We start from the raw sequence: 20,392 nt of genomic DNA, 5'->3' as shown, positions 1-20,392 counted from the left end.
TTTTCCCATGCCTCAATATATTAATTTTTGCTTACACAAGAAAGTATCTAAACCTTAAAATGAATAATTTGCAATCTGTGCAGGATGAATGATGATACAAATGCTAATTGTATTTTAGGTTTCCCATCAGTGTGTTAGCAGAATGTCACTTTCCACCAAAAGAAAGACTGGGATAGTGGTTAAAAAAAACAATAATATCAGGCTTTGTCACCAAATATGTTAACACATGCTTTATTAAACCAGAGGGGAACTAGTATGCAATATCAGATCTTACTTTTCTCTAGGGTAGGAACTGAAGGAAACAGCAGCACCAGTTAGATGAGATTATCCCTTCTTAGGGCTGGATATGAGAAGGGGTGTGAAGAACATGGGGACCTGGACTTGCTGAGGGGTATGGAGAGGGAATGGCAAGCAAGTTTCCTGACCAGCAGTTTACTATGGCTTTGGGAAGGGAGGGGGACTGAGTGAATGTGCAGTGCCATACTATTAAGCTGGATAGGGTAGTTGATGAAGGGTACTATTCAGCCAGAAAGGAAGTTGATGAACCCCAACTCCTGTGGGGTTAGCGGAGAAAAAGTTCAATGACATATTTTGCTTAAGGTGGTGCAATACCTAAAACCATTCTTGGCTACCCCTGGGAACTTTTTTCATTTCTGTACTCAGCTCATTGCTTGGCTGAAGCCAAAACTGGAGCCTCTCAAGATACATGAGTGCAAACGTTTAACCCAACAATTTGCAAAGTGTGGCCCTGAACGTCGAAGCTTCCCTTTATCCCTCTCACAGAATGAGACTTGACTGAACCAGAACCAACTATTCTGTTGAGTGCTGGGGACCAAGGAGGCAACAATCTATCCCCCTCCCCCACCACACAGACACACAGACACACAGACACACACACACACACTACAAGCTTTATTTTGCTTTGGTGCCCTAAATCATAGTAAACTCAAGTAATTCCTGTTCTTTACTTTTGTTCTCATAAGAACAGCCCCACTGGATCAGGCCCAAGGACTACCTAGTCGAGTATCCTGTTTTACACAGTGGCCCACCAGATGCTTCTGGGGAACCCACAGGCAAGAGGTGAGGATATGCCGTATTTCCTGCTTTTGCTCCCCTGCAACTGGTATTGAGAGGAATCGTGCCTATGAGGCTGGAGGTGGTCCTTGCTGCTAAATGAAAAATGAACCTGCAAATGGAAATCTTTGAGGCTATTCCCACAATCACTGGAAAGAGGGCTAGCCTGCTTTCCAGGGATTGTGGGAAGTACCGGGCTTGCAGGCGAGCCCAGTGCTCCCAAGGTGGCTAGCCTGCCTAATCCCCCCTCTCCTTAAATGAGAGTGCTCTGTTAACCTCATTTTCCCCCCTCGTGTGTTGCTGTGGTGCATGGCGACACACGAGTAGACCCCTGACCGGGGGGGCATCCTGGGGTCTGAGTAGACCCCCAACCGGGGGATCTACTTGCACAGGGCATTCTGGAACTTCTGGGGGCTGCATGGACCCCAATCCCTGCAGCCCCCACTGGCTCTGTGATGGAGCCGGCAGTCGTGTGGGTGGCCGATATGGCCACCAAGGGCTACCCTTTGATTGCCTGTGGGGAGAGCGGGCTAAGCCCGCTCTCCCCGCAGACCTGGAAGAAGCTCTCACCGATTGTGAGAAGAGCTCCTTTATGTATTTGTCTTACATTTTGGAAAACCTGGACTCAGGGAGGTCCAGTATCGTAACATTTTTGAACCTCTGCTTTAATACTGTTATCAGTAAATAGGGCTAAAACAGTGGGGCTATTCTTACGATCACAAAAATCGCGCAGGGCATACTGGGGCTTCCGGGGGCTGCTCAGCCCCCGAGCTCCCCAGCCCCCACCTGCTCTGTCTCAGGGCCGGCCATCATGTGGGCTGCCAATCCGGCCTCCCAGGGCTCCCTGCCCACTCGTGAACGGGGAGAGTGGGCTTAGCCCGCTCTTCCCGCTCACCAGGAAAACCCAGGTCTCACTGATCGTGAGACCTGGCCCATTATCTCTTTTAGAGAGCAAAGAAAACCAGCTATCTGAAAACAGATAAGGTAAAGCACCTCACATCATCTCCTGAAATAACAGTTATTTCTCCTACATTAAAAAAAAACTCTGCTGCCCTAACTACAGACAAGAACAGCAACATATGGTGAGAACCTGGTCTTTGCAAGGGTAATAACAGGTGGAGGAGGCTTAAAATTAGCTTTAACACTTGACAAGTAAAAGGTATGACACAGAGGTATGCCTGCTACTGAGTTAAATCACAGCACACACCATAGACTGCTACACAGCATAATGAACATTAAAACCTGCATTCTAGTCATAGAGACTATGTGAGAAAGGTCTCGTCAAGTCAACTAAACTGAACAAAATTGGGATGTGTTTACACAAAGGATGAGGCTTTCCAAGAGCAAAGATGGATGGCTAAATTTCTGAGAATTTAGCAATTCTAAACATCCTAATCAGCATGTTCCTGTGGTGGGGGGACTGCCTAGAAAAGACAAATGTAGTCCTGACAGAGGTGCACCTAGGCAACTTTGGGGCCTGGACCTAAAGGCCTTTGGAGCCCCTCCCCTCCCCTCCCCTGCAAATTAAACATCATCATGCTCAGCCAGGTGACCACACAACCTGGGACAGACTAAAAAGGATTTGGGGCCCCCCAGGGGCTGTGCAGACCCTGGACTTCGGCCTGGAGGTCCAGGGGTAAGAGTTCCTCAGAGTCCTGCAGTAAATGGCTGGGAATGGTCGCAAAGCATTTTGTAAGAGTACCTAGTGAATGGCCAGCTTTTGTCAGGCTTTGGAAGCCATGTTAGGACATGGAGCTGATTTTTCCTGTGCCAACAATAGTGGAAAGCCTCTTAGGAATGTCTGCATCTAATTTCATGTAAGTTTCCTTCACGTCCAAGATTACATTAGGAAGCTAGAGGTCTACTGCTATGGGCTGGGGATATAAAAAGTTAACAGGCTAGTTGCACTGTGTGGAGGCTGAAGATCTGGCAAGACAAACATGTCGATAAAACTTGCCTCTATCTGGTTGACAAGAGATATTCAAGCTTATCTAGATCATGAAAACAATAAACAAGTTCTGCCAGGGTGTGGATTTGAGAGTTATAAATCTGTGCGGCTTTTAATTTTATCTATCTATCTATCTATCTATCTATCTATCTATCTATCTATCGCTGGAAATGCAAAATGTAAATGACAAGAATGTTGGAACCAATTCCAGGCTTTAAAAGCAAAGTTTTTTTTACAGGCTTGATATAGGATGCTGGACTCAACATTTTGCAGGGTCATATTCAGTTCAGAAATTTTATGGATGTTTTATGTCAAAGATTTGGGTTCTGACCCATCTCTATCTTATATCAAATGTTTTACATGTTTAGATCTTCTTTTACTCCTACTTTTCATCCCTGCATAATTATAATTTTATACTTGAAAAAGTCAACCATACATTTGTCAGTCAGTGTTACATCACTGTTTTATTGGTAGCTGTACATCAAATTACAAAGATGATGCAAGAAATAATGTTTTCTTGAATTTCCTTTATTCTGAAGGTTAGCTTCTAGTGTCTAGTGTAAAATTATATCAAGGGCTATCAAAAGATCTTTTTTTCATGCTTTAGCCTAAATAAATTATTTATTAACTCAACGTTTGTAAGGTCGATGTCTTTGCAGATTTAGGCTGAATTTAGATCACCACTTTCAAAGCCACTTTAGTTTTTAACTTTCTTCACTATGGTGTGATTCATTCCTAGCAATGCCATGGCTATCATCAAGCAGCATCTCCTGCATTGCTGGAACCCCATAATAGAAGTAATGTATACAATCATTATTCACACGGGCTTCCTACATTATGTGGTTATTTCCCAAACCAGCACTAGTGGCCCCAATGGAGGGGGAGCACTGGTGTGGGAAATAAATCATTGGTCAAGTTAAGATGACATAGGAAACTGGAGGTCCCTTCACCTCTGGTTTCTGAAGCTGGTCATCCAAACTCAGAAAACTGGAGTCAAGGGCAAAAAGAGCCTGGCAGTTTTCCTCACCAGACTCCACTCTGAACCTTTGGTCAGAGTAGCGTTTCGCCACCCTTCACTCCGGTTTTGTGGTGCCAGCATTACATATGAATGCTGGCATTGCAGTTAGGGGCCCATAGAGCTGGAGTTGAGGGAGGAAATTCCTCCCTCACTTCGATCCCATTGGCAGTGCAGGCTGCCTTTCTGTCAAGAAGGAAGCCTGCATAGCCAGCTCCCATGATCCCAGAGAGGCAGTTCTCCCTGTCACCCAGACATGGAGAGGAGAGCAGGGGGAGACGGTGCAGAACCATGGATGCATTGGACCCGCAGTTCCACACGACGTCTAAACTGGGTGACTGAGTTGGAAGACTCAAGGAAGAATATTTTTATAGATCTGTAATACATGTTACAATTACTACTGGAATATTACTGAACATTGAGAATGTCCTAGGCTGTGTTTTATGTTAGGTTACTCAGGCAGGCTGTGTGTGTGTGTCACATCATTTTTCCTTCACATCCTATGCTGGGCACCATTAGAAAACCAGGACCACTCTTTCACTTGGATTCTACAGGAGAGACAAAGCATCATGCAACCACATTATTTTGGGGGCAGTAAAAGCCACAGTGTTGCTGGTAGAATTTACAGGTCCAAAAGTGAGTGATGAGTTAGGCTTGGTGGTCTACACATGGCACAGACAAGAATGGAAATAAATAGAAATATATTCTCTCTCTCTCTCTCTCTCTCTCTCACACACACACACACACACACACACACACACACCATGGCAGAGGCTATAAATATAAACCAGGCACTAGTGATATAGGTAAACAAAAACAAGATGAAAATGATTTCAGTATAGAGAGTGTTGGTGGCAACTCGTGATGAAGAAACTCTTTCAAATGAATCGAGGCATCTCCAATCTAATGTTTTCAGTGTAGTCCAATCGTGTATAAATAGTTTTCAGAAGGAGATTGAGTATTGCTGCACTGTCTGATTCATGCTTTTTTCAAAGATCCAGGCCTAAACACATACCAAATCCTATATGTTGAAAACTTGTCTATCTGATGTAACTATAACCCTGCACACTGCTCTGGGCTCCTTGGAAGAAGAACGGGATATAAATGTAGTAAGTAAGTAACAAAATCCACTGCAGAGTTGTTGGTGAGAGCATCATTTCCCCACATTTCTTCTCAAATGTAAGATTTCCAGTACAGAAAGCATACCGACAGATTTGTTTATTCAGTCCCTGGCAATTCAAGGTAGGACAGGGAAGGACCCTTTCCTGAAACCCTGAGGGCCACTGCGATTCAGTGTTGACAACACTGAGCTGAAGTTTCAAAATAGTCAGTATGCTTTCGAATCATAATATTCTTGAGACTGGAAGTTAAACAAAAACAGCACGATGGTGGTGGATTTGGGTGTTATAGAAAAGCCCATTGGGTCATGATTCAGAAATGAAGACAATTTAGCTTCAGAACTAATTTATTTATTGAATTGCAAATTTATAGATACGTGAGATGGGATATGTGTGGTTGGAATCATGTTTCAGGTGTGTACTGGGCCCTCCAAAATTTGATGCCTGGGCCCTCCTCCATAGAACATGACTGTCATGTATGTTCCTTTAGATTAAAACAAGGAAAATAATGTAGGAATCACACACTATGCAAAATTAAGGGAAGCATTCCTTCTGCAGAATCAATTAGCACCAGACTGGTAAATTTGGGTATTGGGGGAAATGATTGGGTAGTTGCAAGATAACAATTCTCATGTTAGTATCTGAACTGCTGTTTTTCTTATCATTTAACCAGCTTTTAAAATGTTGACATACAGACCAACGAATTGCCATCCCAGTGGGTGGGAGTCTATTTATAGAGTTCAGATTTAATGAACAAGTGCAGCAAATTTTGATTCCCAGATATTTCAATGAACGGAAAGTGGAATGTTGTCAAAAAGGAACAATTTAATCTGACTGGAAAAAAGAATATTACTTACCAATAAACAAAGAGTAGTTAAAACATTTTGAAAGATATATCTTTATTGATTTGTAATCCAAAAGACATAGGCCTACACAGGGCTCTTGAAAACACCATTTTGTCTGATGTGCCTCCCCGGGGCGTGGGGCAGAGTGGGTTGTGGTGGATGGCAGTGCTCAATAGGTGCACGGAAGCTACCACTCAGATTTCAAAGAAATTTGGCAAAGGGGTGTTTTTTGGTTTTTTTTTTAACTTGGCATGTCTTTGTGGAAGATTTGGGGCAGAAAGGGGGTTTGGGGGGCAGAAGAGTGGGTCAGGTGGTAGTGCCCCAATGGGTGCCTGCAACCACCCAGATTTCAAATACATTGGTGAAAGGGGTGATTAAAAAAAAATCTGAAGTTTGCGCATCTTTAAGCTTTTTCTCCATAGGGAATAATGGGGAATTTCAACAGCCCCATTACTCCACTTGGGAACAAACAGTAGAGTGTGCTTTGTTGAGTGGCATATTCATGCTGCAGCGCTCTATTGCTTTAATGGCAGCTGGGTCCCAGGAACAGCTTAAAATGCTGTGTGCATGCAGACAACCAAAGTAACAAGGCTTTGTTGTTCTCCTACCTTGGTTTAGAGCAGGTTAGAGATTTGGGAAGGTTGGGTTGGCAGGATTTTCTCTCAGATGTCTAGCAGACTTTGTTTTTTTATTAGTGTTCTCATATTTTAGCAAACTGTTAGTTTCAGGGTGCCTGACAATGACCAGGTTCAACTAAACCAGAGTTTAGTGTTATCATGAGCCTTAGGCTTCTATGTACTCTCCCCCAGTTCTTCTCACATAAGGGGAGGGAATTTGCACCTTCTGCTCCTGGTTTGAAACAAACCAGGATTTGTCATTGCATTCAAACTCAGTAAATCTGGGATTATTTTTGTTTGTGAACAAGGCAGGAAATCAAACTGGGATCATCACCACTGAGTAGACTCAATAATTTACAGAATCATAGAATTTTAGAAGCCTTCTAGTCTAATGCTAACTGGGCAAAGAGGCACCTTTTAATGTGGTGATTCTCTTTATTTAGCAGGGGGAGAGTAACTGGCCCTATCCACCCTCAGCACAGTACCTCCAGTGACTGTTGCTGGTATCTATCTTATGTTTCTTTTTAGATTGTGAGCCCTTTGGGGACAGGGTTCCATCTTATTTGTTTGTTATTTCTCTGTGTAAGCTGCCCTGAGCCATTTTTGGAAGGGTGGTATAGAAATCAATTTTATTATTATTATTATTATTATTATTATTATTATTATTATTATTATTAATGCCTGCTCAGTGAGGGAATCTGCTACAGCAAGCTCTGTTCATTAGGGCTGCGTAATATCACATCCAGAATTCCATGAATGGGCTAGTATCCGCCATTTAGTCATTGTTAGTGTGATGTTTTAAACTGGCCAGTGGGTACTTGAGTGTATAGGCCATGGAGGCTGATTCTGCCAAAATTAAAATGGAACAAAAATACAAAAAGGGGCTATAAGTAAATATTTTTGAGTCAAATTGAGAACGGAATTCTTTGAAAATACAAAAATGTTGTAAGAGGGAATTGGGGAGGCAAATATTGGGGTGATATGAAACCTTATTGCAGTTCAGCATATCCTGTACTTAGAATTCAGGGCTGGCTCAATGCCATTAAGAATCATTTGGCTAGCCTGCTGCTATGATGACTTCATCATCCATGTGTCTAGCCCTAGTGTGTCTAGCCCTAGGTTGCATTACAAACAGCTATATATGCTTCATAACTTGCTTTGGGAGATTTTAGATAGATAGATAGATAGATATGCTTCAACCCTTGCTTCAAATGGGAAATTATTTGGAGATAGTTTTTTAGACATAGTCATGTGTTCTAACAAAGAAAATAAATCCATTGACACTAAACCATGGTGTTTCATAGGAATGAATAATGTCCTAAAACTTCCATGTGTAAGCATAATCAGGGAGTAAAGGGACATCTGAAAAATAAAGAAAATCTTTCTTTTAAAAATGTATTTGAAACATGTGTGGAGTAACAAATAACTGACCATAGCTCCCCCGCCCCACACATGTACCATTAGCTGCTTAATGGTACATGTGGGCATGATTTACATGACAATCTAAAGCTCTTAAGAAAAAGCACAGAAGACCATAAGCTTGCAAGTAACAAATTGGCCTATACTTTGTTGCTTCACTTTATTTTTTTAAAAAACTGCACCTTATGCAAAATAAATAGCTGAAGGCTGGGGTTTTGGGGGGTGGAGGGTATTTGCGATTCATCCAGGTATCCAAGTGAGGATGAGGACACTGCTATGTCCTCATACTATGTAGTACACGGTATTGTATTAAAATTGAAACTATCCTTCTCCCTGGTGTATAAGCTTTCCATATGGAAGGCGATTTGGATGTAGGGTCAGTCTTTTCTGTGCACTCTGAGGTGATGGAGTCACATAAGAGAGCAGCACTATTTGAGAACAAGCATGTTCAAGCTAAACTTAGAGATAAGTACAAAAGCACAAAGACTCCATTTAGCAAAGAGTTAAAGCATGCTATTACAACCAATAGTAAAGAAATGGGAATAAAGAAACACAAAATTGAGCTAGTCATGCTTTTACTCATCTATAGAGTAGATCTAACTCATGTTAAGAGTTTGTAATAGGAATCAAAACCTCTATAAAATTAAAAGTGGTCACATCGCTATGAGAAACATGGAAATATTAAAAGGAGGCAGAGGCACTTACCCCTGGACTGAAGGGGCTGAGGTTCAGGGCCTCCACAGCCCCTGGGGGCCCCTCTTAATCTGTCCCAGGTGGTGTGGTTGCCCGGTGGAGTATGATGATGCTTAATTTGCAGAGGGAGGGCTCTCCAAAAGCCTTGAAGTTCAGGCTCCAAAATTACCTAGGTGTACCTCTGAAAGTGAGTATGTATGTATACTTAGCTCAGCCCAAATCCATGCTGTATTTGTGAGGAGAGACATGAATATTCTTGAGCCAGAATTGCATTCATTCATTCATTCATTGTTGAATTTATATACCGCCTTTCATTAAAAACAATCCCAAGGCTGTTTACAAAAATTAAAAAACATACAATAAAATGACAATAAAAATATTAAGCTAAAAATATAAAACAAATCTAATTTAAAATCTATAAAATACAAGCATAAAAACTATACATGGGTAAAAACACATAGAAGCAGCAATAGAAAACAATCATGTAAAAGCCTGGATAAAAAGCCAAGATTTAACAAGCTTTCTAAAAACTATGATGGAGTCCGAGGAGTGAATGGCCACTGGGAGAGCATTCCAAAGTCTGGGGGGCAGCAACAGAGAAGGCTCTGTCCTGAGTGCATGACAGCTGAGTCTCCCTCATTTTCAGCGCCCGGAGCAGAGCCCCCTCAGATGACCTCGTCAAGTGGGCAGCAGCCCTTGGGAGCAGGTGGTCCCTCAGGTACCCTGGGCCCAAACTGTTAAGGGCTTTAAAGGTCAAAACCACTACCTTGAATTGGACCTGGAAATGAACTGGCAGCCCCTGCAACTCTTTCAGAATGGGTGTGATGTGCTCCCATTGGGCAGCTCTGGATAAAACCCTAGCTGCCACGTTTTGCACTAGCTGCAATTTCCGGATATTCTTCAAGGGCAGCCCCACGTAGAACCCATTACAGTAATCCAGCCGTGATGTGACTATGGCATGGGTAACCTTCTCGAGAAAGGGATGCAGCTGGCGCACTAGCTGAAGCCATGCAAAGGTACCCCTGGCCACCGCCTCCACCTGAGCTTCCAAAAGCAGAGCTGGGTCCACTAATACCCCGAAGCTGCATACTTGCTCCTTCAAGGGGAGTGCAACCTCATCCAGAACTGGTAAAATCTCCTCATCCCGATTGGCTCTCCTACTGACCAACAGTACCTCCATCCTGTCCAGATTCAATTTCAGTTTCTTAGCCCACATCCGACCCATCATGGCCTCCAGCCCCCGATTCAGGACATTCACTGCCTCCCTAGGATCAGGTGACAAGGAGAGATAGAGCTGAATGTCATCCACATATTGCTGACAACTCAGTCCAAGTCCCTGGATGACCTCTCCCAGCAGTTTCATGTAGATGTTAAACAGCATGAAGGACAAGACCAAACTCTGCGGGACCCTATAGGCCAGTGGCTATGGAGCTGAGCAGTAGTCCCCCAGCACCACCTTCGGGACCCTCCCCCCCAAGAAAGGACCAGAACCACTGCAATACAGTACCTCCGACTCCCATACTTGAGAGGCAGCCCATACCGTGGTCGATGGTATCGAACGCCACCGAGAGCTCCAGCAGAACCAACAGGGACATACTCCCCCTGTCTAGTTCCCAGCGTAGGTCATCCACTAGAGCAACCAAGGCAGTCTCAGTCCCATACTTGGGGCAGAAGCCAGACTGAAAAGGGTCCAGATAATCCATATCATCCAAGACCCTGTGCAGCTGGGACGCCACCACACGCTCTGTCACCTTGCCCAAAAAGGCCAGGTTAGAGACTGGTCTATAGTTGTCCAGGTTGGAGGGATCAAAGGAGGGCTTTTTAAATAATAGTCTTACCACAACCTCCTTGAGGCACGGTGGCATCCTGCCCTCCCTTAATGCGGCTTTAATAATCATCTCCAACTATCCACCTCCCTCGCAGCTTTTATTAGCTACGAATGGCAAGGGTCAGGAGCACATGATGTCACCCGCACACTGCCCAGGATCTTGTCCACATCCTAAGCCCACACCAACTGAAAAGAATCCAACACAGTGGGACCAGATGGTACTAGAGGCATGTCTGCAGGAACTGCCCAAACTCTGGAGGCCAAATCGGCACGGATGCGAATGAATTTATCTGCAAAGTGACAGGCAAATTGATCACAGTGGGATGTAGATGATTCCTCCCCCATTGTCTGGGGGGATGAGTGCAGCAACATCTTTGCTGCACGAAACACCTCCACCAGTCTATACTGAGCAGATGCAATGGAGACATAGAAAAAAAATTTTTTCACTGCCCCCACAACCATGGAATAGTCCCTAAAATGGGATCTAGCCTGTGTTCGGTCGGATTCATCACGACTCTTCCTCCAGCATCGCTCCAGCCGTCGCCCGAGTTGTTTCATTGCCCTCAGCTCCGAGGAAAACCAAGGAACAGATCGGGCTTCTCCAAGCCGGAGAGAGCATTTAGGAGCAACTGTGTCAACAGCCTGGGGTGTCTCTCCATTTCAGAGATCAGGGCCTCAACAGGGTCACCAGCTCTGGACACTGGAAACTCCCCGAGGGCAGTCTGGAATCCAAGCGGATCCATAAGCCTCCAGGGGCGGACCATCCCAGTCTGCCCAACTCCCACTGCCATACCTCCCACCATCCCAGTCTGCCCAACTCCCACCGCCATACCTCCCACCATCCCACCATCCCAGTCTGCCCAACTCCCACCGCCATACCTGCTACCTGTGATATTGCTGCCCCCACTCCATCCCCGCTTTTCTGCTCTCCCAGGCACATCTCCTCAGCCTAACCAACCACAGCTCCTTGGCTTGATAAAAAACCAAATCCAGACTTATGCAGTCTTTTGTTCAAACTCTTGCTGGCTTCTTGATAGCAGAAAGGAAGGTCTTCTGGGCCCCTGGCAGCTCACCCCATGGCTTCGGCTCACACCAAGATGCTCGTGCCCTTGGGCCAGCCTGCCCTATATAGCAGCAGAGCCCCAGCAACAGCAGCAGCAGCCCAGAGGAGATCAAACACAACTGGAGGAAAGGTGGGGCAGAGGCAAAAACAGCACAGTCAGTGCCCCACCCAAGCTTTTCCCTTCTTCCTTCCACTTAATTTCCAAATCTTAAATCTATTATCCAATCAATGGCCTGAAAATTCAGATTGTAATCCGCAAAATTCCACATTATCGAAAAGAAAAGAAAAACCAGCATAGAAATAACACTCCAAAGGTTATTGAGCTATTTTTGTACTGCCATAGCAAGGTAGGCATCAAAGGGCTAACAGAGCTCATAGGTGGAAATCGTAAATGATCCCTGATGGGTGTGGGAGCAACTGTGGGAACTGCTGCAACCATGGTGATAAAAGAACACTTAAAGATGACCTAAGATAGTTCAGCACTGCTGCACTGAAAGAGAGCTATATGCAGACAGCATTGGTTGAGGTGTAAGGGCTGAGCCATACGCAGCAGTTGCTAGGCAGATCATGGCTCAAAGACAGAACCAGGAGAGCCAAGCAGACAGTCAGGAATCAGGATGAGCTGGTGGTGAGAGGTCAGGAGCACACCAGAGGTTAAGTCAAGCAGACAGTCAGGAATTAGGAGTGAGATGGTAACCAGAAGTCAGGAACATGCCAGAGGTTGAAGAAGCCAGGTAGACACAGAGCCACAAGTAACTACGCCAGCAACAAAGAGAGCTTTATACTGAAGCTTCTTATACTCTTCCTGCTGCAGGTAGCGACTATATGGGGCCGAACCTCCTCAGGGCCTAAAGGTACCTGCTGCTGTACAGCAAGCTGCCATGAGCAGCAGCAAAATGCAGAGCCTCAGACCACGTAGAACAGGGCAGGATCTGCATAATATGGTCGTCTTTTGATGACAGAAAACCTGATAAAGTTGTTGGCTTAACAGCTGGTGTTTGTCGGTGGGAAGGCAAGTGAATCACAATTTGTTATAACAACAGAACATTCCTTTAGGTTCCCTTGAAATTCCTTAAGTTTTCTTGCCTGAGGAAGAGCCTCCAAATCTGATTTGAATTTTACTTTAGGTGAAATCTAGGGGCAGGTAGCATCTTCCCTCTCCCTGAGAATTATCACTAGTTGTTTTTTTAAGCAACCTTGGCTTCTCTCAGGATTTTACCCAAAGGTCCTCCTGCTGTACTATATCTTCTTAAAATTTCATTTTAGCTTAAATTTAGAGGCAACTCTAAACTAGCAATGATAAGAGAGGGAAAGCACAGACAGGACTGAGCCCCATCGGGCAGTCCATAGTGGAACATGTTTTCTCCATATTTTCCATGGTGAGAAATCCTGTCATAGGCAACTGTGTTCTCATCTTCCCTCCTACCAAGACACCCTCATTCAGCATTAAGCCCAAAGTCATCACAACTGCCTTGCTCTAAACGTTTTCGCCATATTTGTAAGTCAACCTCCATGATGACGTCAGGATGACTAGATTCAGTTGAATCTGGGTTTTAAAAAGAGAGAGAGAGTAAGGCTGTTCTCACGAGTAGGGATGTGCACGGAACCAGTGACTGCTGGGTCACGGGCGGGGGCATAAGGTGCATGTGCAGTGGGCACTTCCAGCCACTTCCAGTCCATGAGGTACCGGGGTGGCAAAGAGGTACGCTTCTGCCCCACGGGACCAATTTTAATGACATCCCTGGCGGGGGGAACATGGTGGGGTGTAAGAGCACCCTCCCTAATCCTTAAAGTTATCCCCCCACCTTCAAACTGGCAGAACTACCAGACTTTTGAACCACTTTGGAAGTCCATAAAGGGTGTCCGAACAGGTTCCTTGCACATCCCTACTCACGAGCAGTCTAGCTCAGGCTAGGGCAGCCGTGTCTGGGCTAGGCTGCTCATGTGGAGTGCCAGGATCCCGGAGAATCCTGGTGCTCCCACCCACCCAAACCCAACTTCGAAGCTCAGCCATTAGCCATGGTTAAGGGTGAAATTGTGCCTTTAACCCAGCTGCTGGGATCATGAACAAGCTTGGGCTGCTTGCAGCCTGAGTTCACACAGAGATGGGTGCCTAGAGCGCCTGTCTCATAGGGAATCCCCCAATGCACAGTGCATTGTGGGATACCCGAAGGCTGGATTGTGGGATACCAGAGATCCATGCTGCATGTAGCAGCATGGATCGTGTGGGAGCAGGGTTCACATGCCCACCAGCAATTTTTAATCATCTGGGGGGGGGGTAGGTGAAACCTGTCTCCATCCCCGCCCACCCGCTCTGTCAATCATGAGTATAGCCTCATTTTCTTGTTTCTATTTTCTATTGCTTTTCAGTTGGGATGATTATGTTATTTATACATAGGAACCGGCTTCTAAAGAAAGTTGCTAAATATAGCCTGAACTGTAACAGATTTTCCTCACAACGGTATTGTCGGTATTGCCAGCAACTATTTTCTTACACAAAACAGGAGGTTGGAGAAAGACTGGTGATTTCTCTTTTTATAGTTTGATTACTGTACTAGGGCTTGCATGACATTTTTAGAGGGAAATTTTAGAAGAGAAAAAGCAACCCTATTTGGTAAAAATACATTGGCCTCAGTCCAGAAAATCATGAACATTTCAGAGTTGCATACATGCAGCTGTACTCATGGGCCTGTGATAGCAATAATGAATTGTTAGGAAGAGCAGAAACTGGGAGAAGGGATCAGTGGGACTCTCCTCACACTTGCCCAGCAATAGCTTTTCTGCTTCATAGCAAACTCCACATGGAGGTTTCAGAGGATGTATGCAGGCACCCCCAGTAGTTCTGCACCACAGATCACTCATATTTAGGGCTCAAGAGATTGATTGATTGATTTTTAAGACTTATATGTCACCATCCTTCATAAATGAATCCATGGTGGCTTACAACAAAATTCATTTTAAAAACTAACGGAGTAAAACCAGGCTCCAAAATAATAAAAGTGCAGGATACGGCTATTAAAACAAGGCAATCACAGTGAAATAGAGATTCCTTCTGCACATCCAGTAAGCCTGATTCACATGCAGAAACCTTCTTCTACATGGGGATTATAATCTCTTAATCAGGCTATTACCTATAAAGAGTGGCTTTATATCTCCTTATGAAGGCCACTGCCTGCACTTCAGTCTTTTGGAAACTTGCAATGGCTTATCCATGAATCTAAGTGGAGTTCTTTAAATCAAATGAATATATCAAACCAACACTGTAGCTATAGCAAGTATTCACCTTCACTTGTGCTTCACTTGTGCCGTATACATTTATTACAGGCAGATGTTAGCAAAGAAGTAGACCCAAATTGGTGGCTGTTTGCCACCGTGTGTGGTAACCATAACTGAAGCTGTTGTTTCTATCCTGCAGTCTTTATACCAAACAAAATGACTCATAATGCATTTGTGTGGTATGTGTGCCAGGAGTCCTAAAAATAGAAAAGGGTTATTTTTGGAAATGGCTAAAAGGTTGCCAAGAGCTTTCCGGGTGGCAGAAGTGATTTTGGATATTTTAGGGTGCTGATGTTACTAAGGGATTGGCACTGCTTGCTGCATGTTTGTTTCATAATACCTGCTTAGTTGCACACCTGTAAATAAACATAATATTAATAATAATAATAAACATAATATTTCTTTAAAAGATGATTTTAGAAAATTCCAAATAATAAACCAATCTAGCCAAGCTATACCGGAATTTCCCCATGGCTCATGGAAGTGGGCTTCAAAAAGCAAAATTTAAAATTTAACAACTGAAATGGGATTCAGACTTCTTGCAGTTCTTGGGCATTCTTGTGGGCACTTCACCAGGGAGAAAGCAGTAGGTGTTGGGCAACAGAGACTGTAAGATGAAAAGCAGGTTTGCTTCATGATCAGGAATCGTACTGAACATGTCTCAGACACAGAAACACTCTGGTAGTGTGTGCTCAGATTTGAACTTCTATATTAAAAACTTAAAAGCAAAGGCTTTTGCATAGGAAGTTCAGACTGTATCTTGGTACATAGTGAGAGCTACAGTATGAGTCAGACGCCATCAGCTCCACAGATCATGATCATCCCAACAAAAGTTAATATGAAGGCATCTCTCTGTGGTTACAAGGAAGACTTTGTGATCAAGAGAAAGGAGAACCCAGAGAAACCCTCTGTTCTAATAATGGAAGAGATGCCAATTCATATGTGACTTCATCCGGCTAGTCTGACATCTCTGCACCACCATGCACTCAACTTAGATGACTGGGAAAGAAGCCAAGCTTCAGTGAAGATGAAGTGCTGTTGAATTTGGGACTGAGCAGTTCTGAATAAGCAGAGGAAAAGAACGCCTTCTGAATTACCATGCTGTGACACAAGGACTGTATGACTGTAATGTCAGTCAAGCTATGTGATCAGCAGACTTGTTGGCCACACCGTGGTTAATTTTTCTAACTGTGAATCACATCACAGATGTTCATCCAACCACAGCCCGGCAACCTCAGTTTTCATGGCAGGGGAGCCCATACCTCTTCCTGGTCCGCTGAGCCTGCATCCCAGCAAGTTCTGTAGTGCTTATGTCACCAGACTGTGGGCAAGGAGTCAGAACATCTGCAGGGCAGCAGCCATTGGCCACAATCTTCAAGGGAGCATGCTGAGCACAATATTGCCTTTTGAGAAGGACCACCCACTCTTGGCAGAGGCAGGGCATTTAAATCCCTTTAAATCCCTTGCAAGCCCTTCATCTGACAGCAGTTGTACTGCCGCCCTTGTAAGAGCCCCACAACAAAACTGTTTCGCACAAGCACAATTTCTGGAGGGGGTGGATCTTGAGGGTCACTTCCCTGTTACTCAGGAAAGGGAAGAGAACATGATGACTTCCTAGAAGGGGGTGATATTATTTTTTGTTTACACAGTCAGACAGGTGTTATTGACTGGTTTGTTTTATCCAGACATCAAGTCCTTCCCAAGGACCTGGGATGCCAGAATTTTATTGTCAATGTTGTTGCTGCTGTTATAGATATCGTCGCAGAATATAGGCTGTTCCCAGTAAAGCTGCTTTTTGTAATTGGCTGATGGTGATTTCTGTGGCCCCTATGGTGTTGAGGTGCTCTTCAAGGTCTTTTGGAACTGCACCCAGGGCGCCAATCACCACTGGGATTATTTTGGTCTTTTTCTGCCACAGCCTTTCAATTTCCATTTGTAGATCTTTGTATTTGGTGATTTTTTTCTATTTCTTTTTCTTCTATTCTGCTATCCCCTGGTATTGCTATGTCGATTATTTTAACTTGATTTTCTTTCTTCTCGACTGGTGTATTGTGTATTGGTGTATTGTGTATTGGTGTATATTGATATCTGGTGTATTGTGTGGCAGATGTTTGTCTGTTTGTAGTCGGAAGTCCCATAATATTTTTACATCTTCATTTTCTACCACTTTTTCAATTTTATGGTCCCACCAATTTTTGGCTACAGGTAGCTTATATTTTTTGCAGATGTTCCAGTGTATCATCCCTGCTACCTTGTCATGCCTTTGTTTGTAGTCAGTCTGTGCGATCTTTTTACGACAGCTGATTAGGTGGTCCACTGTTTCATCTGCTTCTTTACAAAGGCGGCACTTGCTGTTTGTTGTTGACTTTTCTACTTTTGCTCTTATTGCATTTGTTCTTAGTGCCTGTTCTTGCGCAGCCAGTATTAAACCCTCTGTTTCTTTCTTCAAGTTGCCATTCTTAAGCCATTGCCAGGTCTTGGTGATGTCTGATTTTCCACTTATATTGTGCAAATATTGACCATGCAGGGGCTTATTTCTCCATTTTTCTGCTTGGTTCTTGACTTGTTCTTTCTTGTAGGCCTGCTTTGTTTCATTGGTGTTGAATAGTTTCTCGTTATTGCCCATTTTAAGTGCATCTTCTTCACTGTCCTTTATATATTCTTCAAGGCCTCTTTTCTCCTCTACTGTTTCATGGACTTGTAGCATTCCTCTTCCACCTGAGCTGCGAAGGAGGTATAGCCTATCGACATCACTGCAGGGGTGCAGAGCATGATTGATGGTCATGATTTTCCTGGTCTTACGATCCAGAGTCTCTAGCTCTGCCTGGGTCCAGTCTATTATTCCTGCAGTGTATCTGATAACAGGTATGGCCCAGGTGTTTATGGCTTGTATGGTGTTCCCGCCATTGAGTTCGGACTTGAGGATTTTTCTAACTCTCCTGATGTATTCACTTCCAATTTTTCTTTTAACTTCAGTGTGTGCAATGTTATCAGCCTGGAGAATGCCCAAGTATTTGTAAAGTTCTTTCTCTTCCAGGTTCTTGATCTTGCTTCCATTGGGCAGTTCTATTCCTTCTGTTTATGTTATTTTTCCTCTGCTCATTATTAATGCAGCACACTTGTCTAGTCCAAACTCCATTGCTATATCGCTACTGAATATACGGACAGTGTTTAGCAGTGATTCGATTTCTGACTGGGACTTTCCATACAACTTCAGATCGTCCATGTACAGCAGATGGTTGATTTTACTGGATGTTTTAGATGTTTGGTATCCGAGGCCTGTTTTGTTTAGTATTTGTGAAAGTGGGGTCATGGCGATTACAAACAACAGAGGGGATAGTGAGTCCCCTTGGAAAATGCCTCTTCTAATGTTAACCTGTCCAAGTGTCTCGCCATTGATTGTTAACTGTGTACTCCACATGCTCATGGCTTTTAAAATAAATATCTGAATGTTTTTGCTGACACCAGTTGTTTCTAAACATTTTAGTATCCATGTGTGAGGCAATGAATCAAAGGCTTTCTTGTAGTCAATCCATGCCACACTTAGATTGGTTTTTCTTCTCTTGCAATTTTCTAAAATCATTTTGTCAATCAGAAGCTGGTCTTTTGTGCCTCTGGTGTTCAGGCAATTTCCTTTCTGTTCAACTGGAAGCTGTTTGTTAGTTAATAAGTGTTGCATCACTTCATCTGCTATTATTCCAGTTAATAATTTGAACATGGTTGGCAGGCAGGTTATCGGTCTATAATTATTTGGAACTGCACCTTTTGCTGGGTCTTTCATGATGAGATGAGTTTTCCCAGTTGTTAGCCATTGTTCAACATCACCGCCTTGCAAAATGTGATTGAACTGTTTTGATAGTTGTTTATGAAGGCTTGTTAGGTGTTTAAGCCAAAAGCCATGCAGTTCATCGTCGCCTGGAGCAGTCAAATTTTTAATTTTCTTTGCTCTTTCACTTATTAATTCTGGTGTTATTATTAGATCTTGCATTTGTTGGTTACATTTTTTGACCTCTTTCATCCAGCCTGCTTTTTTATTATAATCTATTGGATTGTCCCATAATTTCCCCCAGAATTGCACTGTTTCTTCTTTATTTGGTGTTTCTACGTTTCTTGCAGTTTCTCCTTCTATACTTTGGTAGAATCATCTCTGATTCGACTGGAACTGGAGATTCTGCCTGTGTTGTGTAACACTGGCTTCATATCTGCTAATCTTCTTTGACACTGCTGTTATTTGCTGCTTTATTATTTCCAGGACTTCTTTAATTTTCCTTGAATCAAGGTGGTATTTTTGGATCAGATACTGTTTGGTGTTTTCATTCTTCAGCTTCTTGTCTTTCATATCTTTCAATTTACTAGCATCTGATCTAAGCCTGGAGATTTTATTTTCTAATCGAATCTTCCATTTAGGTGATGTACTACTTTCTTTTTTGACAGGTCCACTGATCTTATATCCGAGCTCTTGTGTTGTTGTTGTTGTTGCTGCACTGTACATTAGTTGGTTTGTTTCTTGCAAATTATTGGTTATTATTTCTGCAAGTGCAGCATTGACATCTTTTAATGCCTGAGCGAGTTGTTTTTTGGCAACTGTTTTTAGAGCTGGAAGTCGAACCCTGGTGGTTGTTTGGTTCATGTGCTCAGTTATTTTTTGCTTTAGTTCTTGTTGCTTTTCTGTTAAATGGCATTTGGGTTTTTGAGGTGAAGGCAAAGGGGAGGTTGCCTGGTTTTGATTTTGAAACAGTTCAGCAACAGTGGCATCCTCGATTTCCAACACGTCCTCCACCTGCGCCTGAGCAACTTCTTCAGTTGATGGTAATTCTTCTTCCATATCTTGAGCCTGTGTTGCTCTTTGCAGTTCTTCCAGCTCAACTCCTGTGAATACTTTATTTCTTATTATGAATCTTCTCTGGTCTGCTAGCCTTTGTTCTGTTATTTCTGTATCTGGATGCTTCTCTTTCCAAATTTGGTACATTCTTTTTAAAAAACCTCTTCTAGTTGGACTAGACTTGTAATAGCAGATCATTATTTCCTTGTTAGCATTTTTTGTATATTTTTTTCAGTTCTTCCAGTAACTTTGCTGTCTTCAGCCCTGGTTGCTCAACTGAAGATCCTGAGTCCTGTTGCCCACTTGCCACCAGATGTCCAGGGACTATAGCACCTGGCGCAGTCCTTGTTGACCCGGGCGACGACCGATCTGGTATAGATTTATTAAAGTTACGTCTCACCATATTGTTGATGGGAGAGGCACTCTTTGTCTGGCTCCTCTGGTGAGACCTCTCCAGTATGGTTGGACCTCTGGCATAGCTCTCACCTTCCTCAGAGCACACAAGCCCCACAACCATGCCAAGGTAGTGCCTCACTGGGGGATGATGATGATGATGATGATGATGATGATGATGATGATGATGATTAATATTATTATTACATTTTATATCCCGCTTTTCCTCCAAGGAGCCCAGAGCAGTGTACTGCATACTTAGGTTTCTCCTCACAACAACC

At 43.6% G+C, this 20,392-nt stretch overlaps 1 long non-coding RNA gene across 1 annotated transcript in view; it reads left to right on the top strand.

The window, feature by feature from the left end:
* Positions 1 to 981: 981 nt before the first annotated feature.
* The window catches only part of LOC128331603 (uncharacterized), a 35,111-nt gene continuing 15,700 nt past the window's right edge, over positions 982 to 20,392 (top strand). Inside the window, exon 1 of the long non-coding RNA XR_008310365.1 lies at positions 982 to 1,080. This is a non-coding gene — a long non-coding RNA (uncharacterized LOC128331603). The remainder of the gene's footprint in view (positions 1,081 to 20,392) is intronic.

Source organism: Hemicordylus capensis, chromosome 6, assembly GCF_027244095.1.
Source record: "Hemicordylus capensis ecotype Gifberg chromosome 6, rHemCap1.1.pri, whole genome shotgun sequence".
Lineage (NCBI taxonomy): Eukaryota > Metazoa > Chordata > Lepidosauria > Squamata > Cordylidae > Hemicordylus > Hemicordylus capensis.
Note: the sequence above shows the minus strand (reverse complement) of the source record. Positions and strands in the feature narration are given on the sequence as shown.